Here is a 25,842-nt window from a genome sequence, read left to right as displayed (position 1 = left end):
TGCCATGTGTTAGATGCTGCTCGAGGTAGCTCCGCTCGATGCAGGAAGGTTAAAGAAATGGATGCCTTCTGTGAGGTTCGAACTCACGACCCCACGTTTACGAGACCAGTGCTCTACCACTGAGCTAAGAAGGCGGCAGCTTTGCATTTGTGAGCCATCCCTGAATTCTCACTTCATCAAACTGAATCTTGCAGCCCTCATTATACTACAGAATACATACAATCCACTGTTCTGCCAATGCATTCAGAAAAAATCCTAGGCCAGTAGAATACTTGTCATAGGTTGTAGAACATCCGTTACATTCAGTGTACTGTCATGTGTTAGATGCTGCTCGAGGAAGCTCCGCTCGTTGTAGGAAGGTTAAAAAAATGGATGCTTTCTGTGAGGTACGAACTCACGACCCCTGGTTTACGAGACCAGTGCTCTACCCTTAGTTAAGAAGGAGGCAGCTTTGCATTTGTAAGCTATTCCCGAATTCCCACTTCATCTTACTGAATCTTGCAGCCCTCGACCACATAACGGACTTGGCGCACAGCCGCTACTGGGGATGTCCACATTGCCGTTTTCCAAGTCTCTCGACTGTTTCGCCCTTACGATCGACGACGAACGTCTGGCCACCAAAAGTTTGCGGACTGCAAGATCTTGACCTAGTGCACAGCTTGTGGGATAGCGTGGCTCGACTGCGAAATGCGCCTTTCGGCTCCTCTCTCTGGCTACAGTTTGCTGTTGTCCACAGTGGCAATGACGTTGCCCATGGGGCTTCATGTAAGGCGACTGCACGTCGCTCGGCCAACAGCAGCCTACTGCAGACCGACACTTAAGAGACACAAAATACAAATCGACATCGAGAAACAGGCCCTGTCATATGGCAGTCAAGACGTGTACGCTGAAATTGAATGTAAATAATACGTCTTTTGTAGTGGGCGTCGCTCTACTGCAGAGTCACACATGGCGAATAAAACGGAAAACAGTAGAACGTCTGTGTAGGGCCATGCTTTTACCTACAGTGTCACCTGCCTGAATGAGTATAAGCATCTGTGGCATCACTCCTTCGCAGCCAAATTGCCACACTAGCTGTGTATCTCTAACAAAGTTGACGTATGTCCTCACCTGGGTGACGGTTAAAACGATATCGTCCCCAGGTGGGCGCGAACCACCAACCTTTCGGTTAACAGCCGAACGCGCTAGCCAATTGCGCCACGGAGGCCGTGACTTTGCTCTGTATAATAACCAAATTCGTACACCTTCAGCAAGAATCACGCAGAATGCTAGCATCTGCTTATGCCTCTTCACATGGATAACGTGCATGTACACTGTAGCGAGGCTCATAAACGAATGACATCGCCAAGCATGACATTATACTACAAAATGCATACAATCCACTGTTCTGCCAATGCATTCAGAAAACCTCCTAGGCCAGTAGAATACTTGTCATAGGTTGTAGAACATCCGTTACATTCTGTGTACTGCCATGTGTTAGATGCTGCTCGAGGTAGCTCCGCTCGATGCAGGAAGGTTAAAGAAATGGATGCCTTCTGTGAGGTTCGAACTCACGACCCCACGTTTACGAGACCAGTGCTCTACCACTGAGCTAAGAAGGCGGCAGCTTTGCATTTGTGAGCCATCCCTGAATTCTCACTTCATCAAACTGAATCTTGCAGCCCTCATTATACTACAGAATACATACAATCCACTGTTCTGCCAATGCATTCAGAAAAAATCCTAGGCCAGTAGAATACTTGTCATAGGTTGTAGAACATCCGTTACATTCAGTGTACTGTCATGTGTTAGATGCTGCTCGAGGAAGCTCCGCTCGTTGTAGGAAGGTTAATAAAATGGATGCTTTCTGTGAGGTACGAACTCACGACCCCTGGTTTACGAGACCAGTGCTCTACCCTTAGTTAAGAAGGAGGCAGCTTTGCATTTGTAAGCTATTCCCGAATTCCCACTTCATCTTACTGAATCTTGCAGCCCTCGACCACATAACGGACTTGGCGCACAGCCGCTACTGGGGATGTCCACATTGCCGTTTTCCAAGTCTCTCGACTGTTTCGCCCTTACGATCGACGACGAACGTCTGGCCACCAAAAGTTTGCGGACTGCAAGATCTTGACCTAGTGCACAGCTTGTGGGATAGCGTCGCTCGACTGCGAAATGCGCCTTTCGGCTCCTCTCTCTGGCTACAGTTTGCTGTTGTCCACAGTGGCAATGACGTTGCCCATGGGGCTTCATGTAAGGCGACTGCACGTCGCTCGGCCAACAGCAGCCTACTGCAGACCGACACTTAAGAGACACAAAATACAAATCGACATCGAGAAACAGGCCCTGTCATATGGCAGTCGCGACGTGTACGCTGAAATTGAATGTAAATAATACGTCTTTTGTAGTGGGCGTCGCTCTACTGCAGAGTCACACATGGCGAATAAAACGGAAAACAGTAGAACGTCTGTGTAGGGCCATGCTTTTACCTACAGTGTCACCTGCCTGAATGAGTATAAGCATCTGTGGCATCACTCCTTCGCAGCCAAATTGCCACACTAGCTGTGTATCTCTAACAAAGTTGACGTATGTCCTCACCTGGGTGACGGTTAAAACCATATCGTCCCCAGGTGGGCGCGAACCACCAACCTTTCGGTTAACAGCCGAACGCGCTAGCCAATTGCGCCACGGAGGCCGTGACTTTGCTCTGTATAATAACCAAATTCGTACACCTTCAGCAAGAATCACGCAGAATGCTAGCATCTGCTTATGCCTCTTCACATGGATAACGTGCATGTACACTGTAGCGAGGCTCATAAACGAATGACATCGCCAAGCATGACATTATACTACAAAATGCATACAATCCACTGTTCTGCCAATGCATTCAGAAAACCTCCTAGGCCAGTAGAATACTTGTCATAGGTTGTAGAACATCCGTTACATTCTGTGTACTGCCATGTGTTAGATGCTGCTCGAGGTAGCTCCGCTCGATGCAGGAAGGTTAAAGAAATGGATGCCTTCTGTGAGGTTCGAACTCACGACCCCACGTTTACGAGACCAGTGCTCTACCACTGAGCTAAGAAGGCGGCAGCTTTGCATTTGTGAGCCATCCCTGAATTCTCACTTCATCAAACTGAATCTTGCAGCCCTCATTATACTACAGAATACATACAATCCACTGTTCTGCCAATGCATTCAGAAAAAATCCTAGGCCAGTAGAATACTTGTCATAGGTTGTAGAACATCCGTTACATTCAGTGTACTGTCATGTGTTAGATGCTGCTCGAGGAAGCTCCGCTCGTTGTAGGAAGGTTAATAAAATGGATGCTTTCTGTGAGGTACGAACTCACGACCCCTGGTTTACGAGACCAGTGCTCTACCCTTAGTTAAGAAGGAGGCAGCTTTGCATTTGTAAGCTATTCCCGAATTCCCACTTCATCTTACTGAATCTTGCAGCCCTCGACCACATAACGGACTTGGCGCACAGCCGCTACTGGGGATGTCCACATTGCCGTTTTCCAAGTCTCTCGACTGTTTCGCCCTTACGATCGACGACGAACGTCTGGCCACCAAAAGTTTGCGGACTGCAAGATCTTGACCTAGTGCACAGCTTGTGGGATAGCGTCGCTCGACTGCGAAATGCGCCTTTCGGCTCCTCTCTCTGGCTACAGTTTGCTGTTGTCCACAGTGGCAATGACGTTGCCCATGGGGCTTCATGTAAGGCGACTGCACGTCGCTCGGCCAACAGCAGCCTACTGCAGACCGACACTTAAGAGACACAAAATACAAATCGACATCGAGAAACAGGCCCTGTCATATGGCAGTCGCGACGTGTACGCTGAAATTGAATGTAAATAATACGTCTTTTGTAGTGGGCGTCGCTCTACTGCAGAGTCACACATGGCGAATAAAACGGAAAACAGTAGAACGTCTGTGTAGGGCCATGCTTTTACCTACAGTGTCACCTGCCTGAATGAGTATAAGCATCTGTGGCATCACTCCTTCGCAGCCAAATTGCCACACTAGCTGTGTATCTCTAACAAAGTTGACGTATGTCCTCACCTGGGTGACGGTTAAAACGATATCGTCCCCGGGTGGGCGCGAACCACCAACCTTTCGGTTAACAGCCGAACGCGCTAGCCAATTGCGCCACGGAGGCCGTGACTTTGCTCTGTATAATAACCAAATTCGTACACCTTCAGCAAGAATCACGCAGAATGCTAGCATCTGCTTATGCCTCTTCACATGGATAACGTGCATGTACACTGTAGCGAGGCTCATAAACGAATGACATCGCCAAGCATGACATTATACTACAAAATGCATACAATCCACTGTTCTGCCAATGCATTCAGAAAACCTCCTAGGCCAGTAGAATACTTGTCATAGGTTGCAGAACATCAGTGTACTGCCATGTGTTAGATGCTGCTCGAGGTAGCTCCGCTCGATGCAGCAAGGTTAAAGAAATGGATGCCTTGTGTGAGGTTCGAACTCACGACCCCACGTTTACGAGACCAGTTCTTTACCACTGAGCTAAGAAGGCGGCAGCTTTGCAATTGTGAGCTATCCCTGAATTCTCACTTCATCATACTGAATCTTGCAGCCCTCATTATACTACAAAATACATACAATCCACTGTTCTGCCAATGCATTCAGAAAAAATCCTAGGCCAGTAGAATACTTGTCATAGGTTGTAGAACATCCGTTACATTCACTGTACTGCCATGTGTTAGATGCTGCTCGAGGAAGCTCCGCTCGTTGTAGGAAGGTTAAAAAATGGATGCTTTCTGTGAGGTTCGAACTCACGACCCCCGGTTTACGAGACCAGTGCTCTACCCTTAGTTAAGAAGGAGGCAGCTTTGCATTTGTAAGCTATCCCCGAATTCCCACTTCATCATACTGAATCTTGCAGCCCTCGACCACATAACGGACTTGGCGCACAGCCGCTACTGGGGATGTCCACTTTGCCGTTTTCCAAGTCGACTGTTTCGCCCTTACGATCGACGACGAACGTCTGGCCACCAAAAGTTTGCGGACTGCAAGATCTTGACCTAGTGCACAGCTTGTGGGATAGCGTGGCTCGACTGCGAAATGCGCCTTTCGGCTCCTCTCTCTGGCTACAGTTTGCTGTTGTCCACAGTGGCAATGACGTTGCCCATGGGGCTTCATGTAAGGCGACTGCACGTCGCTCGGCCAACAGCAGCCTACTGCAGACCGACACTTAAGAGACACAAAAATACAAATCGACATCGAGAGACAGGCCCTGTCATATGGCACTCGCGACGTGTACGCTGAAATTGAATGTAAATAATACGTCTTTTGTAGTGGGCGTCGCGCTACTGCAGTCTCACACATGGCGAATAAAACGGAAAACAGTAGAACGTCTGTGTAGGGCCATGTTTTTACCTACAGTGTCACCTGGCTGAATGTGTATAAGCATCTGTGGCATCACTCCTTCGCAGCCAAATTGCCACACTAGCTGTGTATCTCTAACAAAGTTGACGTATGTCTTCACCTGGGTGATGGTTAAAACGATTTCGCCCCTGGGTGGGCGCGAACCTCCAACCTTTCGGTTAACAGCCGAACGCGCTAGCCAATTGCGCCACGGATGCCGTGACTTTGCTCTGTATAATAACCAAATTTGTACACCATCAGCAAGAATCACGCAGAATCTAGCATCTGCTTATGCCTCTTCACATGGATAACGTGCATGTACACTGTAGCGAGGCTCATAAACGAATGACATCGCCAAGCATGACATTATACTACAAAATGCATACAATCCACTGTTCTGCCAATGCATTCAGAAAACCTCCTAGGCCAGTAGAATACTTGTCATAGGTTGTAGAACATCCGTTACATTCAGTGAACTGCCATGTGTTAGATGCTGCTCGAGGTAGCTCCGCTCGATGCAGGAAGGTTAAAAAAACGGATGCCTTCTGTGAGATTCGAACCCACGACCCCTGGTTTACGAGACCAGTGCTCTACCACTGAGCTAAGAAGGCGGCAGCTTTGCGTATGTGAGCTATCCCCGAATTCTCACTTCATCATACTGAATCTTGTAGCCCTCATACTACAAGATACATACAATCCACTGTTCTGCCAATGCATTCAGAAAAAATCCTAGGCCAGTAGAATACTTGTCATAGGTTGTAGAACATCCGTTACATTCAGTGTACTGCCATATGTTAGATGCTGCTCGAGATAGCTCCGCTCGTTGTAGGAAGGTTAAAAAAATGGATGCTTTCTGTGAGGTACGAACTCACGACCCCTGGTTTACGAGACCAGTGCTCTACCCTTAGCTAAGAAGGAGGCAGCTTTGCATTTGTAAGCTATCCCCGAATTCCCACTTCATCATACTGAATCTTGCAGCCCTCGACCACATAACGAACTTGTCGCACAGCCGCTGCTGGGGGTGTCCACATTGCCGTTTTCCAAATCTCTCGACTGTTTCGCCCTTACGATCGACGACGAACGTCTGGCCACCAAAAGTTTGCGGACTGCAAGATCTTGACCTAGTGCACAGCTTGTGGGATAGCGTGGCTCGACTGCGAAATGCGCCTTTCGGCTCCTCTCTCTGGCTACAGTTTGCTGTTGTCCACAGTGGCAATGACGTTGCCCATGGGGCTTCATGTAAGGCGACTGCACGTCGCTCGGCCAACAGCAGCCTACTGCAGACCGACACTTAAGAGACACAAAATACAAATCGACTTCGAGAGACAGGCCCTGTCATATGGCACTCGCGACGTGTATGCTGAAATTGAATGTAAATAATACGTCTTTTGTAGTGGGCGTCGCTCTACTGCAGAGTCACACATGGCGAATAAAACGGAAAACAGTAGAACGTCTGTGTAGGGCCATGCTTTTACCTACAGTGTCACCTGCCTGAATGAGTATAAGCATCTGTGGCATCACTCCTTCGCAGCCAAATTGCCACACTAGCTGTGTATCTCTAACAAAGTTGACGTATGTCCTCACCTGGGTGACGGTTAAAACGATATCGTCCCCAGGTGGGCGCGAACCACCAACCTTTCGGTTAACAGCCGAACGCGCTAGCCAATTGCGCCACGGAGGCCGTGACTTTGCTCTGTATAATAACCAAATTCGTACACCTTCAGCAAGAATCACGCAGAATGCTAGCATCTGCTTATGCCTCTTCACATGGATAACGTGCATGTACACTGTAGCGAGGCTCATAAACGAATGACATCGCCAAGCATGACATTATACTACAAAATGCATACAATCCACTGTTCTGCCAATGCATTCAGAAAACCTCCTAGGCCAGTAGAATACTTGTCATAGGTTGTAGAACATCCGTTACATTCTGTGTACTGCCATGTGTTAGATGCTGCTCGAGGTAGCTCCGCTCGATGCAGGAAGGTTAAAGAAATGGATGCCTTCTGTGAGGTTCGAACTCACGACCCCACGTTTACGAGACCAGTGCTCTACCACTGAGCTAAGAAGGCGGCAGCTTTGCATTTGTGAGCCATCCCTGAATTCTCACTTCATCAAACTGAATCTTGCAGCCCTCATTATACTACAGAATACATACAATCCACTGTTCTGCCAATGCATTCAGAAAAAATCCTAGGCCAGTAGAATACTTGTCATAGGTTGTAGAACATCCGTTACATTCAGTGTACTGTCATGTGTTAGATGCTGCTCGAGGAAGCTCCGCTCGTTGTAGGAAGGTTAATAAAATGGATGCTTTCTGTGAGGTACGAACTCACGACCCCTGGTTTACGAGACCAGTGCTCTACCCTTAGTTAAGAAGGAGGCAGCTTTGCATTTGTAAGCTATTCCCGAATTCCCACTTCATCTTACTGAATCTTGCAGCCCTCGACCACATAACGGACTTGGCGCACAGCCGCTACTGGGGATGTCCACATTGCCGTTTTCCAAGTCTCTCGACTGTTTCGCCCTTACGATCGACGACGAACGTCTGGCCACCAAAAGTTTGCGGACTGCAAGATCTTGACCTAGTGCACAGCTTGTGGGATAGCGTCGCTCGACTGCGAAATGCGCCTTTCGGCTCCTCTCTCTGGCTACAGTTTGCTGTTGTCCACAGTGGCAATGACGTTGCCCATGGGGCTTCATGTAAGGCGACTGCACGTCGCTCGGCCAACAGCAGCCTACTGCAGACCGACACTTAAGAGACACAAAATACAAATCGACATCGAGAAACAGGCCCTGTCATATGGCAGTCGCGACGTGTACGCTGAAATTGAATGTAAATAATACGTCTTTTGTAGTGGGCGTCGCTCTACTGCAGAGTCACACATGGCGAATAAAACGGAAAACAGTAGAACGTCTGTGTAGGGCCATGCTTTTACCTACAGTGTCACCTGCCTGAATGAGTATAAGCATCTGTGGCATCACTCCTTCGCAGCCAAATTGCCACACTAGCTGTGTATCTCTAACAAAGTTGACGTATGTCCTCACCTGGGTGACGGTTAAAACGATATCGTCCCCGGGTGGGCGCGAACCACCAACCTTTCGGTTAACAGCCGAACGCGCTAGCCAATTGCGCCACGGAGGCCGTGACTTTGCTCTGTATAATAACCAAATTCGTACACCTTCAGCAAGAATCACGCAGAATGCTAGCATCTGCTTATGCCTCTTCACATGGATAACGTGCATGTACACTGTAGCGAGGCTCATAAACGAATGACATCGCCAAGCATGACATTATACTACAAAATGCATACAATCCACTGTTCTGCCAATGCATTCAGAAAACCTCCTAGGCCAGTAGAATACTTGTCATAGGTTGCAGAACATCAGTGTACTGCCATGTGTTAGATGCTGCTCGAGGTAGCTCCGCTCGATGCAGCAAGGTTAAAGAAATGGATGCCTTGTGTGAGGTTCGAACTCACGACCCCACGTTTACGAGACCAGTTCTTTACCACTGAGCTAAGAAGGCGGCAGCTTTGCAATTGTGAGCTATCCCTGAATTCTCACTTCATCATACTGAATCTTGCAGCCCTCATTATACTACAAAATACATACAATCCACTGTTCTGCCAATGCATTCAGAAAAAATCCTAGGCCAGTAGAATACTTGTCATAGGTTGTAGAACATCCGTTACATTCACTGTACTGCCATGTGTTAGATGCTGCTCGAGGAAGCTCCGCTCGTTGTAGGAAGGTTAAAAAATGGATGCTTTCTGTGAGGTTCGAACTCACGACCCCCGGTTTACGAGACCAGTGCTCTACCCTTAGTTAAGAAGGAGGCAGCTTTGCATTTGTAAGCTATCCCCGAATTCCCACTTCATCATACTGAATCTTGCAGCCCTCGACCACATAACGGACTTGGCGCACAGCCGCTACTGGGGATGTCCACTTTGCCGTTTTCCAAGTCGACTGTTTCGCCCTTACGATCGACGACGAACGTCTGGCCACCAAAAGTTTGCGGACTGCAAGATCTTGACCTAGTGCACAGCTTGTGGGATAGCGTGGCTCGACTGCGAAATGCGCCTTTCGGCTCCTCTCTCTGGCTACAGTTTGCTGTTGTCCACAGTGGCAATGACGTTGCCCATGGGGCTTCATGTAAGGCGACTGCACGTCGCTCGGCCAACAGCAGCCTACTGCAGACCGACACTTAAGAGACACAAAAATACAAATCGACATCGAGAGACAGGCCCTGTCATATGGCACTCGCGACGTGTACGCTGAAATTGAATGTAAATAATACGTCTTTTGTAGTGGGCGTCGCGCTACTGCAGTCTCACACATGGCGAATAAAACGGAAAACAGTAGAACGTCTGTGTAGGGCCATGTTTTTACCTACAGTGTCACCTGGCTGAATGTGTATAAGCATCTGTGGCATCACTCCTTCGCAGCCAAATTGCCACACTAGCTGTGTATCTCTAACAAAGTTGACGTATGTCTTCACCTGGGTGATGGTTAAAACGATTTCGCCCCTGGGTGGGCGCGAACCTCCAACCTTTCGGTTAACAGCCGAACGCGCTAGCCAATTGCGCCACGGATGCCGTGACTTTGCTCTGTATAATAACCAAATTTGTACACCATCAGCAAGAATCACGCAGAATCTAGCATCTGCTTATGCCTCTTCACATGGATAACGTGCATGTACACTGTAGCGAGGCTCATAAACGAATGACATCGCCAAGCATGACATTATACTACAAAATGCATACAATCCACTGTTCTGCCAATGCATTCAGAAAACCTCCTAGGCCAGTAGAATACTTGTCATAGGTTGTAGAACATCCGTTACATTCAGTGAACTGCCATGTGTTAGATGCTGCTCGAGGTAGCTCCGCTCGATGCAGGAAGGTTAAAAAAACGGATGCCTTCTGTGAGATTCGAACCCACGACCCCTGGTTTACGAGACCAGTGCTCTACCACTGAGCTAAGAAGGCGGCAGCTTTGCGTATGTGAGCTATCCCCGAATTCTCACTTCATCATACTGAATCTTGTAGCCCTCATACTACAAGATACATACAATCCACTGTTCTGCCAATGCATTCAGAAAAAATCCTAGGCCAGTAGAATACTTGTCATAGGTTGTAGAACATCCGTTACATTCAGTGTACTGCCATATGTTAGATGCTGCTCGAGATAGCTCCGCTCGTTGTAGGAAGGTTAAAAAAATGGATGCTTTCTGTGAGGTACGAACTCACGACCCCTGGTTTACGAGACCAGTGCTCTACCCTTAGCTAAGAAGGAGGCAGCTTTGCATTTGTAAGCTATCCCCGAATTCCCACTTCATCATACTGAATCTTGCAGCCCTCGACCACATAACGAACTTGTCGCACAGCCGCTGCTGGGGGTGTCCACATTGCCGTTTTCCAAATCTCTCGACTGTTTCGCCCTTACGATCGACGACGAACGTCTGGCCACCAAAAGTTTGCGGACTGCAAGATCTTGACCTAGTGCACAGCTTGTGGGATAGCGTGGCTCGACTGCGAAATGCGCCTTTCGGCTCCTCTCTCTGGCTACAGTTTGCTGTTGTCCACAGTGGCAATGACGTTGCCCATGGGGCTTCATGTAAGGCGACTGCACGTCGCTCGGCCAACAGCAGCCTACTGCAGACCGACACTTAAGAGACACAAAATACAAATCGACTTCGAGAGACAGGCCCTGTCATATGGCACTCGCGACGTGTATGCTGAAATTGAATGTAAATAATACGTCTTTTGTAGTGGGCGTCGCTCTACTGCAGAGTCACACATGGCGAATAAAACGGAAAACAGTAGAACGTCTGTGTAGGGCCATGCTTTTACCTACAGTGTCACCTGCCTGAATGAGTATAAGCATCTGTGGCATCACTCCTTCGCAGCCAAATTGCCACACTAGCTGTGTATCTCTAACAAAGTTGACGTATGTCCTCACCTGGGTGACGGTTAAAACGATATCGTCCCCAGGTGGGCGCGAACCACCAACCTTTCGGTTAACAGCCGAACGCGCTAGCCAATTGCGCCACGGAGGCCGTGACTTTGCTCTGTATAATAACCAAATTCGTACACCTTCAGCAAGAATCACGCAGAATGCTAGCATCTGCTTATGCCTCTTCACATGGATAACGTGCATGTACACTGTAGCGAGGCTCATAAACGAATGACATCGCCAAGCATGACATTATACTACAAAATGCATACAATCCACTGTTCTGCCAATGCATTCAGAAAACCTCCTAGGCCAGTAGAATACTTGTCATAGGTTGTAGAACATCCGTTACATTCTGTGTACTGCCATGTGTTAGATGCTGCTCGAGGTAGCTCCGCTCGATGCAGGAAGGTTAAAGAAATGGATGCCTTCTGTGAGGTTCGAACTCACGACCCCACGTTTACGAGACCAGTGCTCTACCACTGAGCTAAGAAGGCGGCAGCTTTGCATTTGTGAGCCATCCCTGAATTCTCACTTCATCAAACTGAATCTTGCAGCCCTCATTATACTACAGAATACATACAATCCACTGTTCTGCCAATGCATTCAGAAAAAATCCTAGGCCAGTAGAATACTTGTCATAGGTTGTAGAACATCCGTTACATTCAGTGTACTGTCATGTGTTAGATGCTGCTCGAGGAAGCTCCGCTCGTTGTAGGAAGGTTAATAAAATGGATGCTTTCTGTGAGGTACGAACTCACGACCCCTGGTTTACGAGACCAGTGCTCTACCCTTAGTTAAGAAGGAGGCAGCTTTGCATTTGTAAGCTATTCCCGAATTCCCACTTCATCTTACTGAATCTTGCAGCCCTCGACCACATAACGGACTTGGCGCACAGCCGCTACTGGGGATGTCCACATTGCCGTTTTCCAAGTCTCTCGACTGTTTCGCCCTTACGATCGACGACGAACGTCTGGCCACCAAAAGTTTGCGGACTGCAAGATCTTGACCTAGTGCACAGCTTGTGGGATAGCGTCGCTCGACTGCGAAATGCGCCTTTCGGCTCCTCTCTCTGGCTACAGTTTGCTGTTGTCCACAGTGGCAATGACGTTGCCCATGGGGCTTCATGTAAGGCGACTGCACGTCGCTCGGCCAACAGCAGCCTACTGCAGACCGACACTTAAGAGACACAAAATACAAATCGACATCGAGAAACAGGCCCTGTCATATGGCAGTCGCGACGTGTACGCTGAAATTGAATGTAAATAATACGTCTTTTGTAGTGGGCGTCGCTCTACTGCAGAGTCACACATGGCGAATAAAACGGAAAACAGTAGAACGTCTGTGTAGGGCCATGCTTTTACCTACAGTGTCACCTGCCTGAATGAGTATAAGCATCTGTGGCATCACTCCTTCGCAGCCAAATTGCCACACTAGCTGTGTATCTCTAACAAAGTTGACGTATGTCCTCACCTGGGTGACGGTTAAAACGATATCGTCCCCGGGTGGGCGCGAACCACCAACCTTTCGGTTAACAGCCGAACGCGCTAGCCAATTGCGCCACGGAGGCCGTGACTTTGCTCTGTATAATAACCAAATTCGTACACCTTCAGCAAGAATCACGCAGAATGCTAGCATCTGCTTATGCCTCTTCACATGGATAACGTGCATGTACACTGTAGCGAGGCTCATAAACGAATGACATCGCCAAGCATGACATTATACTACAAAATGCATACAATCCACTGTTCTGCCAATGCATTCAGAAAACCTCCTAGGCCAGTAGAATACTTGTCATAGGTTGCAGAACATCAGTGTACTGCCATGTGTTAGATGCTGCTCGAGGTAGCTCCGCTCGATGCAGCAAGGTTAAAGAAATGGATGCCTTGTGTGAGGTTCGAACTCACGACCCCACGTTTACGAGACCAGTTCTTTACCACTGAGCTAAGAAGGCGGCAGCTTTGCAATTGTGAGCTATCCCTGAATTCTCACTTCATCATACTGAATCTTGCAGCCCTCATTATACTACAAAATACATACAATCCACTGTTCTGCCAATGCATTCAGAAAAAATCCTAGGCCAGTAGAATACTTGTCATAGGTTGTAGAACATCCGTTACATTCACTGTACTGCCATGTGTTAGATGCTGCTCGAGGAAGCTCCGCTCGTTGTAGGAAGGTTAAAAAATGGATGCTTTCTGTGAGGTTCGAACTCACGACCCCCGGTTTACGAGACCAGTGCTCTACCCTTAGTTAAGAAGGAGGCAGCTTTGCATTTGTAAGCTATCCCCGAATTCCCACTTCATCATACTGAATCTTGCAGCCCTCGACCACATAACGGACTTGGCGCACAGCCGCTACTGGGGATGTCCACTTTGCCGTTTTCCAAGTCGACTGTTTCGCCCTTACGATCGACGACGAACGTCTGGCCACCAAAAGTTTGCGGACTGCAAGATCTTGACCTAGTGCACAGCTTGTGGGATAGCGTGGCTCGACTGCGAAATGCGCCTTTCGGCTCCTCTCTCTGGCTACAGTTTGCTGTTGTCCACAGTGGCAATGACGTTGCCCATGGGGCTTCATGTAAGGCGACTGCACGTCGCTCGGCCAACAGCAGCCTACTGCAGACCGACACTTAAGAGACACAAAAATACAAATCGACATCGAGAGACAGGCCCTGTCATATGGCACTCGCGACGTGTACGCTGAAATTGAATGTAAATAATACGTCTTTTGTAGTGGGCGTCGCGCTACTGCAGTCTCACACATGGCGAATAAAACGGAAAACAGTAGAACGTCTGTGTAGGGCCATGTTTTTACCTACAGTGTCACCTGGCTGAATGTGTATAAGCATCTGTGGCATCACTCCTTCGCAGCCAAATTGCCACACTAGCTGTGTATCTCTAACAAAGTTGACGTATGTCTTCACCTGGGTGATGGTTCAAACGATTTCGCCCCCGGATGGGCGCGAACCACCAACCTTTCCATTAACAGCCGAACGCGCTAGCCAATTGCGCCACGGATGCCGTGACTTTGGCTCTCTTTGCTCTGTATAATAACCAAATTCGTACACCTTCAGCAGGAATCACGCAGAATGGTAGCATCTGCTTATGCCTCTTCACATGGATAACGTGTATGTACACTGTAGCGAGGCTCATAAACGAATGACATCGCCAAGCATGACATTATACTACTAAATGCATACAAGCCACTGTTCTGCCAATGCATTCAGAAAACCTCCTAGGCCAGTAGAATACTTGTCATAGGTTGTAGAACATCAGTGTACTGCCATGTGTTAGATGCTGCTCGAGGTAGCTCCGCTCGATGCAGGAAGGTTAAAGAAATGGATGCCTTCTGTGAGGTTCGAACTCACGACCCCACGTTTACGAGACTAGTGCTCTACCACTGAGCTGCGAAGGCGGCAGCTTTGCGTACGTGAGCTATTCCGTAATTGTCAACTCATCATACCAAATCTTACAGCCCTCCATCAGATATCGGATTTGACACACAGATGCTGCTGGAGGTGTCCAACTTACCGTTTTCCAACTCTCTTCACTGCTTTACCCTTACGATCGACGACGAGCGTCAAGCTGTAACACTCTTCCAGAATGAGAATTTCACTCTGCAGCGGAGTGTGCGCTGATATGAAACTTCCTGGCAGATTAAAACTGTGTGCCCGACCGAGACTCGAACTCGGGACCTTTGCCTTTCGCGGTACGCGCGGTACTCACAGCTTTACTTCTGCTACTCTGCTGCAGAGTGAAATTCTCATTCTGAAAACATCCCCCAGGCTGTGGCTAAGCCATGTCTCCACAGTATCCTTTCTTTCAGGAGTGCTAGTTCTGCATGTTTCGCAGATGAGCTTCTGTAAAGTTTGGAAGGTAGGAGACGGATAGTGGCAGAAGTAAAGCTGTGAGTACCGGCCGTGAGTCGTGCTTCGGTAGCTCAGTTGGTAGAGCACTTGCCGGCGAAAGGCAAACGTCCCGAGTTCGAGTCTCAGTCGGGCACACAGTTTTAACCTGCCAGGAAGTTTGTAACACTCTTGTCTGCTACCGCTGTACCGTAACCTTAAAGCTGGAAGCAGGTTGTCTGATAAAACTGTTTTATTAAAGCAATTATGGTACAATGCAACAGAGCAGTGTTACCCTCTGTGAGGAATTTTGTTGTGTTGACCGTGTTGTACCTAACTGAGGTGGCTTTTCGGAAGTGAAAGTCGGAATTTCGGAAATATTTGAACAGTAACAAACAAAATTTTGCCTATTTGCACCCTTTAACGGGTAAAGAAAACGGTCGCCATCCTAACTAGGCAAGAGAATTATTAACATTCTCGTTCAAGAATATAATTATTAGTAACTTTAATGGATAAACACAACCTATACTTTGTCACACGTGAGTGCAGTGAAGTCTTGACACATCCATATGTTGTGAGATTGAAGCTAACAACTGGAGCAGCACAAACTATTTGCAAAATTATAACAGATACCGAAACACACTATTACTTTCAGGGCTTACACAAACTGGTCTTTATAACGTTATTATTACTATTCACTGCAGACTCATTAATTCGATATAGGTTAAGTCTCTCTCAGTTAAATACTTTACTATTTGAAATGAACGTTAATTGGAATCCACTAACAGGTTGCTTCTCACTATCATTCCAATAAAGAAATTATGGTTTTCATAATTAATGGTCTTTCCGTTACTTGTTACCGAGCATTAACACAATACACAAACTGTGGATCCTGGTATACTATTCATATGCACTTCTAATACACAAGAGAGACAAACACTTAGCAAACATGAGTATATAACGTTCCATACTGCAGTTTTCCACTCTTACTTCATTGAGAGACAAAATTAGCATATATGTAAGATACTGACTCACCTTCTGTGATTTACAACAGGCAGTAATGAGATCATTTACGAAGCAAATCTTTATAAGCCTCAGTCTTAAGAACTCTTAATTTGAAGTTGGCAACAACACATTAATAAGCAGTTTTACTAGCAAAATTATTTTTAGCAAGCATCATTAACTTTAACTTTCTTTTTACTATGTTCAAGAGGCATTAGTTGGCAAAAACACTGGTCTTTAATGTTATTTCAGTATAGACACTCGGTAATCACTTTAGTTCAAACGGAGAGGAACCTGAGAGATTTTATGATAAGGAGAAAAATCAAGGTAGGTACATAAATTCAGTTGTAAATTACCTTATATTTGAGCACACTAACACATGCATTTAGCTGATCCTTCACTGTACATTATTATAGTACTCCTTTACAGTGATTGCGTAACGTGGTGGCGATTGCATGTTGGTAGGTGAAATTGCAGGTAGAATTGCTGGACTTTGTCATTTCTTGGTGGCTGTTTAGGTTTTCATATTGGTAACGCCACATAGCGCTTTGTATGAAAAATCACTGGCTGTGCTGTGCGCAGTCTGTGGCTAGTTTGCATTGTTGTCTGCCATTGTAGTGTCGGGCAGCGGCAGCTGGATGCTAATGAAATCTGTAAGAATGGATGTCATGAACTGATATATATATTATGACTAATATGGTAAATACATTGTTAGTTCTCTATTAAAATCTTTCATTCGCTAACTATGCCTATCAGTAGTTACTGCCTTCTGTAATTTGAATCTTTTATTTAGCTGGCAGTAGTGGCGCTCGCTGTATTGCAGTAGTTCGAGTAACCAAGATTTTTGTGAGGTAAGTGATTTGTGAAAGGTATAGGTTAATGTTAGTCAGGGCCATTCTCTTGTAGGGATTACTGAAAGTCAGATTGCGTTGCGCTAAAAAAAAAAAAGTTATGTGTCAGTTTGAGCACAGTCATGTATAATTTTTCTAAGGGTACATTTCATATGTCGACCCTTAGCCGAGGATACCTCACTGGAATCTTCTGATTTTTCTCTTGTAGTTTGTGTAGTTAGTGTAGATTTTGTTCATTGCTAGCGCGTAATTGTAGAGAGAATCTCCTCTGTAGTTGTAGTTTTTCATTGTTGTACAGTAAAACAATTGTGGCATGCATGTAGATTTGCACCAAGTATTTCGCAGCTGCGCTTGCAATTAACTAGATATTATTTTCAGTGCTACGTTAATGTGTTCTCTTATTTTTGCTCTTCAAATTGTGCTTTTCTGTGTTATCGTGTGAAATATTGAGACAATAATGGCGTGTGAAAAACGTAAAACTAGGTTCCAAAGTAAACTGAGAAATAACAGTGAAGACGAAAGCAGTGTGTTAGCGCCGCCATGTAATGAATTAACTAATGTTCAAAATAGTAATTTGGTAACTGTGCATAGGGAAATGGAGCGGGCTGCAAATTATGGTGTAGGCAGTGAAAGAATTCGTGAACAGGGAAGCATTATCGATCGATCGGTCGGCAACAGCTAGCGTCAAGAATCCGAAATGACAGGACACAATCTTGCAAATACTGTACATTCTGGTTTTGCGTCCTCACCGTTTTCTCAAATAAGTCAACACACATTTTCTGCTTGTCAAAACGTGAATGTTGCCGGTGCTAATGCACTGCCGAAAAGCATAGAGGAACAGATTCCAGACACTAATACATTATTATTGCAATTAATGCAACAAATGAAACAAAATCAGAGACATACACAGCAACAGTTAGACACAACGCTTGAACGAAATCAGAAACAAATGGAACAAAATCTTCGGAAACTAGACACCACGCTTGAACAAACACGTGAAGGTTTAACTAATGAGTTACATAGCATTGAATCGAAATGTCAAAAAGTCTGTAACGACGTAAAAACACAAATTTGTGAGCATTTCCAACCTATTTTTTCGCGGCATGAAAATGCATTACAGAATCACGAAGCAGCCATAAAAGAACTGCAAACTATTGTTCATGAAAATCATGAGACCTTGCAAGCTAAAATTGACTCAGTTGCATCTACCGATTCGGTTACGCAACTTGCAAGAACTCAGGAAAACTTAAAGGACACAGTAGATACGATTTCAACAAAAATGGACACTCTGAAACTAGGTTCAGAAAAACACACAGAGGAAATAATTTCACTATTTGATAAAGTAGCCGAACTTACAGATCTGTTCACTAACTTATCCACGAAGGTAGACGATGATCTGAATGACACAAAACCTGTAGCCTTCACTGACACTGAAGAGTATGAACAAATTAGAAAATTCAAACAGAATGAAAATCAAATCAACACACAGAACAAAAGAGAAATGAGGGAAGTACAAGATCAGTTGGCTCAATTAATACAAGAATTACATATTTCAGAGGACACTCGCGGCCCAGTACAGGAAGAGAGACATAGAAATACAGAACAACCACAAAACAATAACACAGGACATTTCGGAAATCATGAGAAAAATTGGCAAGGTACACTGAATTTTGAGATGGAACCGCCGAAACGATGTAACAATGACCGACATGCGACTCGCCGACATGATGATTTTGACTATAAGCTGTTCATTACTACACGTAAATTCAAAACATTTAAGAATTCTGGCAAGAACATTCATCCACAAGTGTGGCTTCATCAATTCTCTCATTGTTTTCCTCCCAACTGGTCATTAGAGCACAGATTAGAATTTATGTGTGGCTATTTAGAGAATGAACCAGCTGTAAGAATGCGATCGGTCATTCACGATTGTCACAGTGAAGGAGAATTTTATCATGCCTTCCTCTCAGCATATTGGTCTCAAGCTACACAAGACCGAGTAAAACATAGCATCATTATGATGAAACATTTCGAACAATCTGAATTTTCCAGTCTTGTGAAATATTTTGAAGACATGTTACATAAGAATCAGTATCTTTCAAACCCATACAGCCCCTCAGAACTCATCCGCATGTGCTTAATCAAATTGCCTGAACATTTACGACACATTATTTTTGTAGGATGTTGCAAAGACGACACTGAAGCATTTCAGCGACTCTTACAAGAACTGGAAATTGACACTGACAATCGCGGAACGCGAAAATAGAAACACAACAATTACAGGTCATATCCGTCCCAATTTCGCGATGAGAGGAATAATAACTGGACACGACAAGGCTATTCTCACAACACAAATCGTGACCAAAACAGACACCACCCATATGACAACCACTGGCAGAGTAATAGTTACAGAGAAAGATCGCATTTCCATAGTAATGAACATAACAGAGACAATCACAGAGACAGGCAATATGGCAACCAGAACTATTATTATCAAGGGAGACAGAATAACGTCAGACGCAACGGTCCAGCGCGCAGTTACGATTCAGGGAGAAATTCTCCCCCACATGACCGACAAACAAGAAACTATGTAAACTATCGACAAAACGACAGACCTGAATTCCATCAGAACTGGCGAGCTTCAAACAGGGCAGGGCCTTCTCGTCAAGGTGAATTTGTAGAAGTTAGGTCTCCTAATCCCAAAAACGGCGCTCGCCAACAAAGAGACAGACAATGACTCGCACCGCAGGCAGCCGCATGCGCCGGCTGGCTCAGAGAAAAATAACATAAGCTAACCTTGAGCAAAATTCCAGTGTTACTTACCGACGTAACCACATGATAATTGCGTTGAAACTGAAACTCTGCGTACTAGGAAGAGTAAAGTTTTACACGACATATCACATGTAAAACCGTTTATTGAAATATAATCTGCTTTTTAACTTTGACTTTGCCATAAAACATTTCACTTCACATTTCTAGTATGCTTTGTCACGCTGAGAAACTGTTAACATGCAACAATGTTTTAAAGTTAACTATCCAGTCTAGAACTTAGGGAACATTTTTAAACAGAAATTACGAATGCATTGTTATAGTGAAGAGACAACACAGTGTTGTTATTTGTACATTCTTGCTTGTTAGTTGCACGATTACGTAACGACTATAAGGCTTACATACTTAGAACATATACTGTTAATGAGATTTTAATGCAACATTTTGGTTTAGTTGAAAAGACATTCCTTATTTGAAGTACTTTCTGTGAGATTAAAGATGACTTAGCATTTGGTTTCTTTGATAGCTTCACGATTATATCACGACGCTACTAATGTGTGACACAATTTACATTGTGCTTTTGCGGTGTATCTGTTTTATATCTGCACAGTTTTTCTGAATTCTTCTGGAAAGGAAAACATGTTTTAGTAGTAACTTTGTGGTATAACTACAATGAGACAGCCTTTTCTGTAGCACAACAATACGTTACAGTACAGTACTTACTTCATCACGGCAGTAAGCGTAGTAACTACGATATCTACATGCAAAGCATTTCACTTTTGTTTATCATGAGGTAAGTACATTGACTTCTGCAGAACTTAGCTTTCGGAGGACGATAACTACGACACTTCCACAGAGATTATCTTACAACACCACGCACAGTTTAGCGCTACAGTACACATAGTTGAGTGATTAATTTTGTACTTACAACATTTATTTTTAAAGATATTTGAAGTACAATGATACAAAAGGTTTTTTGTGATACATTTAATTCCATTGCTGTAATCTGGAACACCTGAGGATATAATTACATTAATCCTCAGGGGGGTACACGCCTCCTTTGTGTACCATATGTATGTCAAGCACAAGGAGCCGTAGCTAATATGGTATTTGCTTATACAACTTTACACATCGCTACCATATTTCTCTAACACATAAATTACACAGCTATCTGATAATTTAACTGAGAGACAAACTGTTTTTTTTAACTACATCCGTGACACATGTTTACACAATTACACAGTTGGATAACTTGACACTTATGAAACTGTATTTTGTCTGTACTTTGTGAAATTTTCATATTTTTCGGAAACTATTGTGATACTATCAGAGCTTTGAATGATGTATTTGGTATGGGATCATGATATTTAAAGTACGTTTGAGGCAGATGACACTTTTGAGATGAGCAGAGAATTTTTTTTTAGGTTTTGAAATTATTGGAGGAAACTACGACGACTTTGAGAGTTGACTGAGGTTTTATGATGTTATGATGACTATGTGTATTACGCTGTTGTGGTATGTTTATGATCAATAAGCTGATGCTATATGAGTTATTTGATTATGCTACGTATTTCTTATGATTAAATATTGAAGAAGTGTCGACGAATAAGGTAAGGAATAATGAGTAGTGGTTAGGGACTCTGGTTTGTGAAAAAGTTGGTTGGAAACCAAGAATCGTACTTTAAGAGTTATGAAATGTATGTAAATGCTCAAATGTATTACAATGCCGACGAAAATTTTTTGGACACTGTTATATCAATAAGATTTAGTTTCTACATATGTGTAACGCAGATTCTTGACCTGTGAAATTTTTTATATGAGACTGCCACTGTAGAGGAAACTGGTGTCGTAAATATTTCGGTAAGAAAGTTAAGTGACCACCTGCACGTAATGCGTCGTGGGCACCCAGCTGCGCGACAGCCACCTGGAAACAATCCATTAGTGTGTGCCTTTCAGAGGCACAAGTAAAAAAAAGGGGGGCCATTATCCTCGCTATTGACATTTCTTTGTAGAAAGCATCGCAAACACGACACACTCAAACTTGAAAACATATGATTACACTTTGGAGTTCTTAATTTATGATATTTACTGAAATGAAATGATGAGAAACATTTCATGTCTATTGTCTTGCTAGTTGGAAGATTATTTACTGCATTATGAAATGGCTTATGGCTAACGAATGACGTTTCACGCCTTGCTTTGCCTATTTTGTTTAATATCTAGTTTCTAGCTGCACTGCAACATTGGTTACAATAAAATTTAATGCATGTACTAATATATATATATATATATATATATATATATATATATATATATATATATATATATTATGCCTACAGATCCAGTAAATAATAACTTTATGATGTACTTTAAAAAAAACGAAGGAGCACAAAAAGACTTCCCTTCACAGGAACTGCATACATAATTTTCTTTTCAAGTACTTGGTAATTTTTATGGTAGAATAACTGCTTGTGGTGCACCACTTTAATGACATAGATATAAATATGTGAATAGACATTTCCCTTTTCCGCTTTGTTGTCTTACTGTAATATTTTTTCTGCTTGAGCTTTGTCATGTTTAGATATAAATTATTCCATTTGCTGCTGCTGTTTGCCAGGCATAGTGTTACTGAATTTCACTTTGTATTACTCTGTTAAGCTAATTTTACTACTAACTTATTTTTCTTGTTGCTGCACATTGGCTCATATTAGTTGTAATGTTGCATTGCTTGGTAATTTAGATTTACTGTAGCTTGCTTTGCCAATTGCAATTTTTTTGTCATCGCTGTTATGTTAATTGTTTTGCGCTGCTGCATTACCTCGTCCCTTAGTTTAGCATCTGAGCTCAGTAGATTTAAGTTAGCTTAAGAGGGGGTAGACAATGAGTTGTGATGAATTGGAAGGAATGCATTGAGAAGCTATAAGAAAATGGTTTGACCAAAAAAAGTATTTCGAAATAGGATATGAACAAAACAGTAGGGTTTAAAGACAACAGGTATAGGTAGGATTTTCTTGGAAATAAAAGATGAGGTAAGATAATGGAAAATAAATAATGAGGTAAGAAATATGTGAACATATAACTACAAAAAGCATGCTTGGATAGGATTTTTTGGTGGAAACAAATTTTGAAATAAGACAAAAATCTATGGAATGAAGTTTTGGGTTGGACTGCAGTACCAAATGTTACACTGAAAACAAACCCTGCCCTTTCCTCTTGTGTTATCCCACTGTGTTTGTGTACCCCCTTGTGTATTTGTTTTTTCCTGTCTCTGTGTACTGTTTCATAGAATTTTTTCTCTTCTAATACTAAGCTACATTCACTATGATGAGGAATACTGTTATCCTCAAATATAATTTGCATTAATAACATGTTATTTACTTTATAAAGATGTTTACACATTAATTATTCTGTTTTGTTCGAATGCTCATGTGTGAAGTTGATGTTTCAAAAGTTATTCTGATCTTTTATGTATGTACTTATGTCATAATTTTTGTAACACTGATGTATTTGTTATTTCGATTCTTTTGTAAAGCCCCTATTACTACAAATGTTATCTGTATTGGTATGTTCTTTAATGATGTATTTTGCACCTTTGTTATTGTATTCTTATGTTATAAAATTGAAATTGACACCAGTTGATCAAATTAAGTAATTTGTAAGTTACATTTCACTGCACACGTTTCTGTTGGTCATAGTATATGGACAATATGTGAGAAGTAGGGACTGTTAGTGTTTGCACATGTGTTGAAAATTCAGTAAGGGACTGGTTAACAGCATTGCTCATTCTAAGGACATTTCAAAAACAATTTTTGTGAGTGCACAAGTGGTGGTTATGGACTTGCTGTATTATCTGCAAGACTCTTCAATGGTGATTGTGCGCCTGCACAGTCAAACAGATGGCTGCTGGCCATCTCTACAAGGACTACAGTGGGTCTACATCTTTGATGACTCACCAATACCATTGTTTCTACAAGGACTGCAGTGGGTCTGCACCTCTGGTTGCCCACTAATATCATAATCTCTACCAGGACTACAGTGGGTCTGCTCTGTGATGACCTATCTACCAATATTCTTCAACTTTGACTGACTTAGCTGTGGGTTTGCTCTGTTGTGGCCCATTACCTGTCTGCACGTCAAGCATCAGCACTCTCTTTCCGTTGGAAGGACAACACTACTTCAAGATGGCATGAAAATCCACTACTTCCATGTGCATTCTCTTTTACTACTCAGACTTAGAGAAAAAAAACCACTCTTATTTTACTATCAAGAATCATCAGGACTGTCTTTATGGGACTGTGAGAGAATTTTAGCTTTTGTCCAACATTGTATCAATAAGTGTGTGCATTTGATATCTTTGTTATCGTAATTATGAAAAATTTTATCAAATCATTATTGGCAACTGCCCAAAACAATTTGTAAAATTTTTTGTGGGGAGCATGGGGGCTATGTAAGTAGGCTGTTTAGGTTTTCATATTGGTAATGCCACGTAGCGCTCTGTATTAAAAATCACTGGCTGTGCTGTGCGCAGTCTGTGGCTAGTTTGCATTGTGTCTGCAACTGGATGCTAACAGCACGTAGCGTTGCGCAGTTGGGGGTGATCCGCCAGCAGTGGTGGATGTGGGGAGAGAGATGGCGGAGTTTTGAAATTTGTAATAATGGATGTCATGAACTTATATATATATTATGACTATTATGGTACATACATTGTTTGTTCTCTATTAAAATCTTTCATTCGCTAACTATGCCTATCAGTAGTTACTGCCTTCTGTAGTTTGAATCTTTTATTTAGCTGGCAGTAGTGGTGCTCGCTGTATTGCAGAAGTTCGAGTAACGAAGATTTTTGGTGAGGTAAGGGATTTGTGAAAGGTATAGGTTAATGTTAGTCAGGGCCATTCTCTTGTAGGGACTACTGAAAGTCAGATTGCGTTGTGCTAAAAAAAAAAGTGTCAGTTTAAGCACAGTCATATTCCCGAGGGGAACCACAACATCTTTTACATACAAAGTAACTAAGAACCCTAAGTGAGGATCAGCAGTTTACATAACAGCAACCAAATTCATTCAATAAAACAGAATATTTGCACATATTGACATTTCTAAAAAAAATTATTCACACAGAAATTACAATTATATACAGTAAGTTTTGTTCCCTCCAAATGGGACAAAGAATTTAAATGACAGATACATTACATTGCATAGAATCATATCATGACATCGAAGTTCTTACAAAGAAAGGGGTACACAATTTTATGTTATCGATTCAAACAAACACATTTACAGAAGCTCAATGATGTAACATTAAATAAAACAAAAGCAAACTAAATCAGTAAAGCACTAGAGTTATGGTGTTACACATGCCCCATGTTTCATTGAAGTTTCCTGTCAGGGATACTTGAAGGAAACATCTATAACACCCAAGTGGTGTTGGCTACAGAAAAAACAATTAAACCATCCAACTTAAGTTGGGACCAAAATAATACATATTACAGACATACAGTACATACACTAAGAAATTTCATACATTTCTCCCAAAACATTTTCAAAATTAAGACATTTACAGTAATGACATGCCCACGCTTGTTTAAGGAAACTAGTTTTCATCATTACACAAGATATCTTTAAACATGTTCATTTCACACACATACATCTACAGTTCAAATAAAAGATAAACAGTACACAAAATAAGCTGCATATTAGTAGAACAGGTATAGCCTTCAAATAAAAAAATAAACACATATATAATATCACAGAACATTTTAACTTGACAAAACAGAAATTTGTCTTTCAATATTTTCAAAGAAGCTAAATATTCACAAACACCCAAGCATATTCATGATCACATTACATTTTACAAGATTCAGCAATTAATGAAATATTGTTAATTTCAGGTACATCCACATATGTACCAATATTCTGCACAAAACAGCTATGAGAACCTTTTCCAACTGACTCCTTAAATACAAAAGTAACTTTTTAAGTTTTTTTCAAAATTATTAACTTTAAAGGTGCTCTTCATTAATAGCAGTCCAAAATATTTGT

General features: G+C 43.3%; 14 non-coding genes across 14 annotated transcripts; all 14 read right to left on the bottom strand.

Moving 5' to 3' along the window:
• Nucleotides 1-62: 62 nt before the first annotated feature.
• Nucleotides 63-134, bottom strand: Trnat-cgu (transfer RNA threonine (anticodon CGU)). The gene has a single exon. It is a non-coding gene; the product is annotated as a tRNA-Thr (tRNA).
• Nucleotides 135-1,133: 999 nt separating this feature from the next.
• Nucleotides 1,134-1,207, bottom strand: Trnan-guu (transfer RNA asparagine (anticodon GUU)). The gene has a single exon. It is a non-coding gene; the product is annotated as a tRNA-Asn (tRNA).
• A 322-nt stretch (nt 1,208-1,529) lies between these two features.
• Nucleotides 1,530-1,601, bottom strand: Trnat-cgu (transfer RNA threonine (anticodon CGU)). Its single transcript has one exon. It is a non-coding gene; the product is annotated as a tRNA-Thr (tRNA).
• Nucleotides 1,602-2,600: 999 nt separating this feature from the next.
• On the bottom strand, nt 2,601-2,674 carry Trnan-guu (transfer RNA asparagine (anticodon GUU)). Its single transcript has one exon. It is a non-coding gene; the product is annotated as a tRNA-Asn (tRNA).
• Nucleotides 2,675-2,996: 322 nt separating this feature from the next.
• On the bottom strand, nt 2,997-3,068 carry Trnat-cgu (transfer RNA threonine (anticodon CGU)). Its single transcript has one exon. It is a non-coding gene; the product is annotated as a tRNA-Thr (tRNA).
• Nucleotides 3,069-4,067: 999 nt separating this feature from the next.
• On the bottom strand, nt 4,068-4,141 carry Trnan-guu (transfer RNA asparagine (anticodon GUU)). Its single transcript has one exon. It is a non-coding gene; the product is annotated as a tRNA-Asn (tRNA).
• Nucleotides 4,142-5,915: 1,774 nt separating this feature from the next.
• Nucleotides 5,916-5,987, bottom strand: Trnat-cgu (transfer RNA threonine (anticodon CGU)). The gene has a single exon. It is a non-coding gene; the product is annotated as a tRNA-Thr (tRNA).
• Nucleotides 5,988-6,983: 996 nt separating this feature from the next.
• On the bottom strand, nt 6,984-7,057 carry Trnan-guu (transfer RNA asparagine (anticodon GUU)). The gene has a single exon. It is a non-coding gene; the product is annotated as a tRNA-Asn (tRNA).
• Nucleotides 7,058-7,379: 322 nt separating this feature from the next.
• Trnat-cgu (transfer RNA threonine (anticodon CGU)) lies at nt 7,380-7,451 on the bottom strand. The gene has a single exon. It is a non-coding gene; the product is annotated as a tRNA-Thr (tRNA).
• A 999-nt stretch (nt 7,452-8,450) lies between these two features.
• Nucleotides 8,451-8,524, bottom strand: Trnan-guu (transfer RNA asparagine (anticodon GUU)). Its single transcript has one exon. It is a non-coding gene; the product is annotated as a tRNA-Asn (tRNA).
• A 1,774-nt stretch (nt 8,525-10,298) lies between these two features.
• On the bottom strand, nt 10,299-10,370 carry Trnat-cgu (transfer RNA threonine (anticodon CGU)). The gene has a single exon. It is a non-coding gene; the product is annotated as a tRNA-Thr (tRNA).
• Nucleotides 10,371-11,366: 996 nt separating this feature from the next.
• On the bottom strand, nt 11,367-11,440 carry Trnan-guu (transfer RNA asparagine (anticodon GUU)). The gene has a single exon. It is a non-coding gene; the product is annotated as a tRNA-Asn (tRNA).
• Nucleotides 11,441-11,762: 322 nt separating this feature from the next.
• Nucleotides 11,763-11,834, bottom strand: Trnat-cgu (transfer RNA threonine (anticodon CGU)). Its single transcript has one exon. It is a non-coding gene; the product is annotated as a tRNA-Thr (tRNA).
• Nucleotides 11,835-12,833: 999 nt separating this feature from the next.
• Trnan-guu (transfer RNA asparagine (anticodon GUU)) lies at nt 12,834-12,907 on the bottom strand. The gene has a single exon. It is a non-coding gene; the product is annotated as a tRNA-Asn (tRNA).
• Nucleotides 12,908-25,842: the final 12,935 nt, after the last annotated feature.

The sequence above is a fragment of the Schistocerca gregaria genome, chromosome 5 (genome assembly GCF_023897955.1).
Source record: "Schistocerca gregaria isolate iqSchGreg1 chromosome 5, iqSchGreg1.2, whole genome shotgun sequence".
Taxonomy (NCBI): Eukaryota; Metazoa; Arthropoda; class Insecta; order Orthoptera; family Acrididae; genus Schistocerca; species Schistocerca gregaria.
Note: the sequence above shows the minus strand (reverse complement) of the source record. Positions and strands in the feature narration are given on the sequence as shown.